The 9,544-nt window shown below is 35.0% G+C and overlaps 1 long non-coding RNA gene across 1 annotated transcript; it reads left to right on the forward strand.

Annotated features, from left to right (window-relative positions):
* The first annotated feature begins 7,982 nt into the window (after positions 1 to 7,982).
* On the forward strand, positions 7,983 to 9,324 carry LOC115963254. The gene is made up of 4 exons (XR_004085771.1): positions 7,983 to 8,260; positions 8,345 to 8,506; positions 8,613 to 8,773; positions 9,079 to 9,324. It is a non-coding gene; the product is annotated as an uncharacterized LOC115963254 (long non-coding RNA).
* The last annotated feature ends 220 nt before the right edge of the window (positions 9,325 to 9,544 follow it).

Here is a 9,544-nt window from a genome sequence, read left to right on the forward strand (position 1 = left end):
ACTACTCATCACATGTCATCATTTGATCATGTATTGGCTACACCCTCTCCATAGCCTTCCATTGTTGCATTCACTGCTCCTCCACGAATAAACTCTAGGCGTCCTACCTTTCAGTCTTCCAAAGGTACTCACTGTGAGTTTTGTCGTGCCAAAGGCCATGACATCTCTGTTTGTCGCAAACTGCAGAAATTTATGCAAGAGCAGAATAAAGCTTCTCTTCCTCGGGTAGCTGGTGTATATCCTTCAGATCCATCGATTCCTACAGGTCCATCTTTGGCTTCCTCACTTACTATGGTTGATATTGAGGCAGTTGTTCAACAAGTTTTATTCCGCACTTCCACTGCCCTTTCTGTCACCTCAAGTAAACAACCTTGGTTTTTTGATACTGCATGTTGTAACCATATGACTCCTGATAAATCCCAATTTTCTGATAAGACACCCTTAGAACATCCAATCACCATTTACATTGCTGATGGAACTCCTATGCCTGTTAGTCATAAAGGAACAATCTCTTCTTCTTGTTTATCCCTTAGTGACACTTTTCATATTCCAAAGTTATCCCTCAATTTGCTTTCTGTTGGTCAACTTTGTGAATTAGGCGTAGATCTTCTATTTACTAATCATGGTGTGGATGTGCAGGATCCCCGGATGGGTCAAGTGCTTGGGACAGACCATAAGGTTGGTCGCATGTTTGAGGTTCATGACTTGAAGATTCTTTCACAAGTTGTTTCTACAGCTGCTACCACTACGACCTCCTCACCTGATCTATGGCATGCTCGTCTTGGTCATCCATCCTTATCTCGTCTTCAATTATTAGCTTCTCAAGGTCATTTAGGTTCAGTTCAGTTTCAAAAATTTGATTGTACTTCCTGTCATTTTGGCAAACAAACAAAATTACCCTTTAATAAAAGTGACTCCTTTTCTTCTGCCCCTTTTGATCATATACATTCTAATATTTGGGGTCCTGTACCTGTTCCCACTGAGGGGGGATCTAAATATTTTGTCATATTTGTGGATGATTTTTCTCGATATACTTGGATTTATCTACTTCACCATAGGTCTGAGCTTGTGTCTATTTACCAAACATTTCATAAAATGATTGAAACGCAATTTAATCACATCGCCAAAGTCTTTTGATTAGATAATGCTCAAGATTATAATGATAAATTTTTCCTATTCTTTTTAGACAGTCATGGTACCCTTCCTCAGCGGTCTTGTCCTTACACCTTTCAATAAAATGGTCGTGTAGAACGAAAATATCGTCACATTCTTGATGTTGTCCACTCCCTTCTCATTTCTGCCTCTCTTCCTGAGCGCTTTTGGGGTGAGGCCGCACAGTTTCCTTAACCAACTACACACAATAAATCACCATTTTAGCTTCTATATGGTCAAACTCCTGACTACTCCTCTCTTCGAGTTTTTGGTTGTGCTTGCTTTGTCTCTCTTCCTCCTTATGAACGAACAAAGCTCCAGCCTCATACTCGTCTCTGTTGTTTCCATGGTTATGGTGTATCTCAAAAGGGGTTTCACTGCTATGATCCCATTTCTCATCGCCTTCGTGTCTCCCTTCATGTTGAGTTTTGGGAACATCGTCCTTTCATGAGTCTTCAATAGTTTCCTGCATCTTCTTCCTCAGAGTCTCCCATTTTTACTGGTTTTTTCCTCCCTCTCTATCCTGAACTTGTGGAGGATTCTTCAACATTGGTTGTCTTTCCAAATGACTCATCTCCGGTTCTGTCCCTGGCATATGACCCGCCTGTCTTGGATCCTATGGCACCACCCTCTCCTGAGTCTCCTGTTGGTCCTGAACTTTGTCGTTCCACTCGGGTAAGCATTCCTCCCTTTTATCTCATTGATTATCACTGCTCTTTTGCTCTTGCCACCCTCTATGAACCTCACACCTATCGTGAGGCCCATAGTGAACCTCTTTGGCACAAGCTATGAACGAAGAACTAGATGCCCTTCATAAGAATCACACTTAGGATATGGTTGATTTGCCTCCTGGTCAGTCTGTAGTAGGTTGTAGGTGGGTTTACAAGATCAAGACCAAGGTTGATGGATCTGTTGAATGATACAAGGCTCGCTTAGTTGTCAAGGGCTTTACTCAGGAGTATGGCATTGACTATGAGGAAACATTTGCTCCTGTTGCTCGCCTTACATCTGTCAAATGTCTCATTGATGTGGTTGCTGCTCGCCGTTGGCCTCTTTATCAAATGGATGTGAAGAATGCTTTCCTCAATGGAGACCTCCACGAAGAAGTGTACATGCAACCACCCCCTAGCTATCCACACTCAGGTAGTCAAGTTTGCCACCTTCGCCATGCTCTTTATGGCCTTAAGCAGGCTTCTCGAGCTTGGTTTGAAAAGTTTAGCTCAGTTGTTGCTCAGCAGGGTTTCACTTTGAGTCCTTATGACACTACTCTCTTTGTCCGAAAATCCTCTGCTAGTATCACTCTTATTCTTCTTTACGTTGATGATATGATTATTACTGGAGATGATTATGCAGGTATTCACTCTCTTTAGCACTTCCTTAGTAAATATTTTGAGATGAAAGATTTGGACACTCTCAGCTATTTTCTTGAACTTGAGGTTACCTCATCCTCTGATGGATACTATCTTTCCCATACTAAATATGCTTTTGATCTTCTCTTCAAAGCCGGTATCATCGACAATAAGATTGTTTCCACTCCCTTAGAATACAATGCAAAGCTCACACCCTTGGATGGAGAACCTATATCCAATGCTACTCACTATCGTCAATTGGTTGCTAGTCTAATCTATCTCACTGTTACTCGTCTGGATATTTCACATGTCGTGGGTATGGTTAGTAAGTTCATGGATGCCCCTCGTTTTGTCCACTATGCTGTTGTTCTTTGGATTCTCTAATATGTCAATGGAACACTTTATCATGGTCTCCATTACTCCTCTCGATCTTCTTTCGAGCTTCATGCTTATTCAGATGCGTACTAGGCAAGTGATCCAACTGATCGATGCTCTATCATAGGTTTCTGTTTCCTATTAGGTACTTCTCTTGTCTCATGGCGTAGCAAGAAGTAGGATGTGGTTTCCCATTCCAGTACTGAGGTTGAGTATCATGCCCTTGCCGACACCACTTGCGACCTTGTCTGGCTTCACTGGCTCTTGGCTGACATGGATGTTCCACAACCTACTACCACTCCTCTTTATTGTGACAATCATAGTGCTATCTACATTGCTTATAATGGTGTCTTCCATGAACGCACCAAGCACGTTGAGGTCGACTACCACATCACTCGCCAGCATCTCAAGAAAGGAAATCTCAAGTTGTTCTCCATCTCCTCTACTGATCAGCCTGCTGATATCTTCACCAAGACTCACCCGCTTGGTCGTCTTCGAGATCTTATATCCAAACTCCAGTTGGCTTCCTCCTTGCCACCTCGAGTTTGAGGGGAATGTTAGTGTATAGTTTAGACTAGTTTAGCCCATTGGGCTTAGCCCAGTATATAGTACTTGTAGTTTACTCCTATTACTTGTACTACACACATACCTAGCCTATATAAGGCTCTCTATTGTACATTATTACACATACATCAATATATAGACTATTCAGTCTTTCTCTCACTTTTTATTGTTAACAAATGGTTACAGTAACTGTGTATATTTACATGTAACACGGTTGCTGTAGCAAATATGCACATTTATACACCCACTAATATGGATAGTTTTGTGGCAAAATTTTGTAAATTTCACAATTTATTATTATTATTTTACAAGCACTTTGTGTGATTGCTCTAATGAACATTCGGACTCTATTTTCTCTTTCTTTCAAATAGATAAATGACCACACTAATGATTCACACCATTGTTATATAATGAGGGGAGCACATTAAAATGGTATAAGAGCCAAGTCTTTGGTTTAATTAATAAGTCATTGATAGAAAGTTTGAAAAATCATAAAATAAAAATGTAAATTGAAAAAAAAAAGTACACCTAAATTACAGATTAAAATGAAGTCTAAAAAAAATAAGTGTTTGAGCATTTTAATATTATTTAATTAAAATGAATAAATATTATAACATAAATATAATATGGGAGTTAATATGAAAGATTAGGAGTTACTAAAATATTTAATTCCACATTAAAAAAAATAAGAGAGACTCTTTTATTCTTTTTAATTGTGGTAATTAATGGACTGATATGTATTGGATCAAATATTAAGCTAGATATATTTAGAATAATTTCCATATCCACTGGTGAGTAAATGACCTTTTTTATTATGAAAAATGAAGAGTCATTCACCCACGTAATGGACTAGCTGTTGGGCCTATCTATTCTTTAGAAACTCCTTATTTGATCTATTAATTGTGTAACTCTGAGAAAGTAAATGGTGTTTCTGAAACTCCAACTCAGCACACATGTGGTGTTTTTAAGACCAATGAAAAATTGACAAATGGATTAAAAATTACAAGTCAGCAACTCAGGTTACATAAAACAAAAATTCACAAATACCCTATAAATTTTCACTATCCCGCCACTCTTCGTTTTCCCCTTCTCCAAAATAAAAAATTTCATCCCTCTCTCTCACTCACACACACACCACTGTACCACATCAGTCACCAGCACCTCCATCTTCCCTCTCTCAACTCCAAACCTTGACAATCGCTGCCTAGCATCGCCGGACATCATTAGTTCCAACAAGATTGACCTTTGTCTCGTCGGAAAACACCCTCTCTCTTTGTTTCTCTTGCACCACCGTAGCACACCAGTCACCAACACCTCCATCTTCCCTCTATCAACTCCAAACCTTGACAATGCTACCTAGCATCACCAATCATCATTGGTCTCGTCAGAAAACACCCTAAATTTTCTCTCTGTTGTTTCCAACCACAACACCAAACGTTTTCTTGCTGCTTTCAACTATGACTTTGCAAGAAGGTTTCTCCTCACTCCTTTTCATTTTATTTTCTAAATTTTTCTGTTTACATGTGTCTTTTTTTTTTTTTTTTTTTTTAAATGACATATACATTCTTATGTAAAAAGGGTACTTTACTGTTTAATAAAATGCTTCAATGAGGATGGATGCACTAATAATACAGCAAAATGGTTTTTTTTTTTTTTCTTCTTTCAAAAAATTGTTCTTTTGGATTAGATTAAAAGTGGTTAGTATGATGTAGTTTTATAAGTAGAGAAATAAAGTTTTTTTCTTTTTTTATTAATTGATTTAATGTATTTGATGGTTGTGCTTGATTATTAGGTATTATTTATTTGTTAGATTTTTTTCTTTCTTTTTCAGCTATTCAATTTAAAGATGGTTTCTGTTATATGCATTTAAGTTTGCAATATGTGTTGGTTTACTTGGAATTTTCACAATTTGTTTCATTCCTTATAATAATTTTTTTTCATGGTGCAGGGATGGATGTGATACTTTTGTTCTGTTGTTTATGCTGAAGAAATTGATTTTAATAAATAGTTTCTTCCTAAGAGTCTCCTCTGAGGCATTCAATCTATCTTTTTGTCATTTTCTTAGATTAAGTCTGTGGTTGATTTATTATGGAAAATTATGATATTTTGATAATTGGTATAAAGCCCACTTAAGTGTGTATGTGTTTATGGCTAAAGACCAGCGGGTGGCTGGCAGCAATTCTTTTTTTATGACATTATGGTGATTTATGTTATATATATATATATATATATATATAGTCATCTTTTCATGATGTTCATTCAATATATCTTTTTTTCCATGATTAGGTTCGACTAGTCATGGATTTTTCAAAAAATGCTTTTGTTGTTGTTGGGGACAATGATAAAAGGGAAAAGTTTGTAAATGTAACTTTGGGTGAATGTGATGAAATTAAAATTGGAATGCAAATGAGGTTTGAAGAAGAAGCATATAACCTTTATAATGAGTATGCTTTAAAAAGGGGATTTAGCATTCGAAAAACGGTTAAACAAGAGTATAATGGTGTTATTAGGAAACGAGAATTTGTGTATTCAAAACAAGGTTTTAAAGGGTTTGAAGACCCTTCTAATGCTAAAAAGTACCATAATTTAGATGTAAGAACAGGTTGTCGTGCTAGGATCCGGTTTGATGTAAAAATGATATTTGGATTGTTTCACACTTTAATGACACACACAATCATGAATTTGTAACTCCAAAAGAAAGATGTAACTTGAGATCAGGAAGGAAGGTGCTACCTGCTCATGGGAATATAATTAGCACAATGGTTAGTTTGGGTATAAAATCAACAAAGTTTTACTCATTTTTATTAGAAGAACTTCTTCTTCTACTTCCCTTTCTTTTTTTCTTTTTTTTTTTTTGGAGAAACATTATCAAAAGAACTTGGTGGTGCAAATAATGTTTTTTTCTCTAGGCGAGATTGTCATAATTTTGTGCAAACAAAAAGAAAAGAAATTATGGAAGCTGGTGATGGGCAAAGTATTATTAATCATTTTAAAGAAAAACTTAGTGAAGATCCAATTCTTTTTTTTATTTGGTGCAAGTAGACCAAGATAATAAAATTGCAAATTTCTTTTAGAGAGATGGTAGATCAAAATTAGATTATAACTCTTTTGGGGATGTTATATTTGACACTACTTATCAAACCAATAAGTACAACTTAATTTGTGCACCATTTGTGGGAATCAATCATCATTGGAACAATGTTTTATTTGGTTGTGCTTTTTTAACAGATGAGATAACTTAGTCATTTATTTGATTGTTTTAGACTTTTTTTCACTATAATGGGATGTCGACAACCAAAATCTATTTTTACAGATCAAGACCAAGCAATGGCAAATGTTATTAATATGGTTTTCATTGAGTCTCGTCATCGACTTTGTTTATGGCATATTAATAAAAAGGCTCAAAAAAATCTTGTTGGAATCTATGGTATTCTAGATTTTAATCAAAGATTTAATCATTTCTTATATGGTGAGTGTTCAAATGAAATGGAGTTTGAGTCAACATGGAGCAAAATGATTGAGATGCATAATTTAAAGGACAATACATGGCTGGACAGGTTATACCAAATTCGAGAAAAGTGGTGCCCAACTTTCAATCTCGATTTCTTTGTTTATGCTATTAATATGGTTTTCATTGAGTCTCGTCATCGACTTTGTTTATGGCATATTAATAAAAATGCTCAAAAAAATCTTGTTGGAATCTATGGTATTCTAGATTTTAATCAAAGATTTAATCATTGCTTATATGGTGAGTGTTCAAATGAAATGGAGTTTGAGTCAACATGGAGCAAAATGATTGAGATGCATAACTTAAAGGACAATACATGGCTGGACAGGTTATACCAAATTCGAGAAAAGTGGTGCCCAACTTTCAATCTCGATTTCTTTTCTGGAAAGATGAAGTCTACCCAAAGCAGTGAGAGTACATGTAGTGTTTTTCATCAAATTATGAAAACACCTATGCCCCTTATTGAAGTTATTAAATTTTATGAGAAAAAGACAGCACAAATGCGACAAGATGAAATAAATGAAGATTTTCGTTGTAAGAATGGTGCACCTTGGAAAGTTCATAAGCATGGGGGCATTTGAAGTCATGCTGCTAAAGTTTATGCTCTTACTTTGTTTGGAATGTTTGAAGTAGAGTTCAATTCAGGTATGGGATTGAATTGTGTTGAAACTAATCACTGTGAGGATAACTTTACATATTCACTAAGTAGTGGGGAGAGAATGATGATTCATATTGTGCATTTTGATTAGGCTGAATTAAGTATTTGTTGTGATTGCAAATTATTTGAGACTTTGGGGTTGTTATGTTGTCATGCTTTAAGGGTGTTTCTTGTGAATAATGTGAATAATATATCCAACAAATATATATTAAGTAGATGGACAAAAGATGCCAAGAAAATGTTGTGTTGCTCTGTTGATTCATTTAAATTAAATGAGAAATTGACTCATGTATTGTGTATGAACATCTTAAGTCTTTTGTGGTATAAATGTTGTGATAAGGTTGCATTGACTGATAATGGGACCAAAATAGCAATGGATAGTTTAAGTGAGCTATTATGCAAGCTTGAAAAGAGTTCAGCAAATACAAATAGGGTGGAAGATGTTGGTAAAAAAATGTCCTCAAGATCTCATATATGATGGTGATGTGCAACCTTGCTTAGATGATGAGAGACCAATCCTTGATCTGCCACATGTGAGAAAGAAAGGGATAGCCAATTTTAGAATAAAAAGTCAACCGGAAAAGAAGCAAAGAAAAGAGAGAGTGAAAGATGCAACCACTTCAAGAGCTCCAAAAGCTATTTCTATGGTACATGGTAAGTACAAAACTACTACTCAAGCTTTCTTTTTAACTGTATGTTCTTACTTCCTCTCTTTTCTTTTATATTTTATTTTTTAAGAAAATGTTCAATCATCATTTCTTCCTCCAAAGATATCTATTGCTAATCCTATGGTTAGCTCTACAACAATGCTTCAAGAAAATCATTTGAAAAAAAGGAACATAAGAAAAGTAAAAGATGCAACCACTTCAAAAGCTCCAAAAGCTATTTCTATGGTACATGGTAAGTACAAAATTAGTACTCAAGCTTTCTTTTTCTTATTTTTTGCTTGTTGAGTTTAACTGTATGTTCTTACTTCCTCTCTCTTTTTATTTTTATTTTTTTAAAGAAAATGTTCAATCATCATTTCTTCCCCTGGAGATGTCTATTGGTAATCCTGTGGTTAGCTCTACAACAATGCTTCAAGAAAATCATTTGAAAAAAGGAACATAAGAAAAGTAAAAGATGCAACTACTTCACAAGCTTAAGAAGCTATTTCTATGGTACATGGTAAGTAATAAACTAATATTTCAATTTTTATTTTTCTTATTTTTGCTTATTGAGCATAATCATTTGTTACTTTTATTTTTTATTTTTTATTGAAGATGTTCAAACATCATTCTTTCCCCCGGAAATGTTTATTGCATATCCAATGTTTAACTCTGCAAGAAGGTTTCAAGAAAGTACCTTAATGTCAAACTTGATTCAAGAACATTCTATAACCTTAAACTTTTTATGTTAGAGGGGGAGAAGCTTTAATACGTGCTTTTGTTTTTTTGTTTTTTTTTACCCTAATATTGTTCTCTTTTTTTTAGGGCCCTACTAAAAATTTCTGAAGTATGAAGAAAAACTCTTTTGGATAGTATTTTGGACAATATACTTCACAGCTCATGGACAACATCTTTGGACAATTTTTTGGACAGCATTTTGGTCATTATTGCACAGTGAAAGAACCTCTTAGATAGGATATTTGACTTGAAAATTTGGACAACTAATTGCATAGCCAAACAGTAATTATAGCTGTCATTTTGCAAGGCTTTTGTAATTTATGAAATTAGTCAAACATGATATATTTTGTATATGTTTGAGTAACTTCTAGTTAAAGACTAATTATATGCAAATGATAAAAGTTTTTAATGCAAGAGTACTTTTTATTCTTATATATTAGTTTCTATATGTGCATGGTTGTGGAATTCCAATGCTAGATTGTTGCAGGTGTTATATTGTTCTAGTTAAGGGAATGATATAGTAAATGGCAATATTTTGGTGCTAGACTTTATT

The sequence above is a fragment of the Quercus lobata genome, chromosome 10 (assembly GCF_001633185.2).
Source record: "Quercus lobata isolate SW786 chromosome 10, ValleyOak3.0 Primary Assembly, whole genome shotgun sequence".
Taxonomy (NCBI): Eukaryota; Viridiplantae; Streptophyta; class Magnoliopsida; order Fagales; family Fagaceae; genus Quercus; species Quercus lobata.